Consider the following 1,139-nt stretch of genomic DNA (forward strand, 5'->3'; position numbering starts at 1 on the left):
CTTGTGGTGTTCCGAGGAGCAGTGGCGTCTGCCAGGCAGACACTCCCAGCAGAGAGACAACTCTGCTGGCAAAGCTGTGTGTGCACGAGTATAAAGCAGCCGCCTCGCCATTGGCAAAAAACCAGTAGAAGCAGGTTTTTGTTTTGGGAGCCTCCATGTCACGACTTTGGCTTCATCAAAGGACACTGATCCACCTGCCTAAAAGGGCCAGTAGGAGCAGACCTCCTCTGCTTGCCCTGACCACAGTAACTCTCCCAAGGGAGGCCACATCATGAGCTCCTGTGGCAATGAAACACTAACAGGGACAAAGTTTTCCTTGCAAAATCCAGACTCCTCTCGTTGGGAAGCCCCCTGAAATACTGTGTGCGCTTCTTCCAGTTCTTATATGCTGAAAGGCCACTGTGTTGCCCAAGTGGCCAGTGGTCTGAAGGAGCTTCAGTTTTAGACAGCCAGCATGAGACATGATGGCATGGCTCAATTATTAACGTGCAGGTTGGGTAAGTTACTAAGTTCATAAAATTCCCATTAGCCCATATCTCCACCATGTTCAGAACCACACGGATGACAGCACAACCCTCTGGTGCATCAGCTACTCTCCCAGTTTTGTGTTGTCTGAGAATCTGTCCCATCATCCAGGTCATTAATGGACATACAGTACTGCCCCCAGAATCAATCCCTGGGGTAAAATGACTAGTGACTGGATTTTGTGCCATTGATCACCACCTTTTCAGCCCAGCAGATCAGCCAGTTTTCAATCTACCTCACTGTATTCTTGTCTAGGTCATACTTAATTAGTCTGTCTTTGAGGCTGTTATGAGACAGTCTCAAAAGCCTTTCTAGAATCAAGATAAGTTATATCCACTATTCTCCCTGAATCCATTGAGCCAATCATTTTGTTGTAGATGGATATCACAACGGTCAAGCATTGTGGGAGTGTGTCTTGTTTGGTTCAGTCTGGGTCTCCCCTTTGGGTTTTGTGTTACTGTGCCATCCCAGTTTATACCCTCCTGGTTTCGGGTTCATAACCCTGCTTTCTCTATTTGTCTCCTCCCAGACCCCCGCCAATCGCTCCGGCACCCCTCCCACGCTTCTAGAAAGTTCTGGCAGGGGCGTCGAGTGATTGGGCTTGGGGGGAGGAT

The 1,139-nt window shown here is 48.8% G+C and overlaps 1 protein-coding gene across 1 annotated transcript in view; it reads right to left on the reverse strand.

Annotated features, from left to right (window-relative positions):
• The window catches only part of ETV6 (ETS variant 6), an 84,086-nt gene that overhangs the window by 4,699 nt on the left and 78,248 nt on the right, over positions 1-1,139 (reverse strand). The window lies entirely within an intron of this gene.

The sequence above is a fragment of the Corvus brachyrhynchos genome, unplaced genomic scaffold, assembly GCF_000691975.1.
Source record: "Corvus brachyrhynchos isolate BGI_N302 unplaced genomic scaffold, ASM69197v1 scaffold523, whole genome shotgun sequence".
In the NCBI taxonomy this organism is placed as follows: domain Eukaryota; kingdom Metazoa; phylum Chordata; class Aves; order Passeriformes; family Corvidae; genus Corvus; species Corvus brachyrhynchos.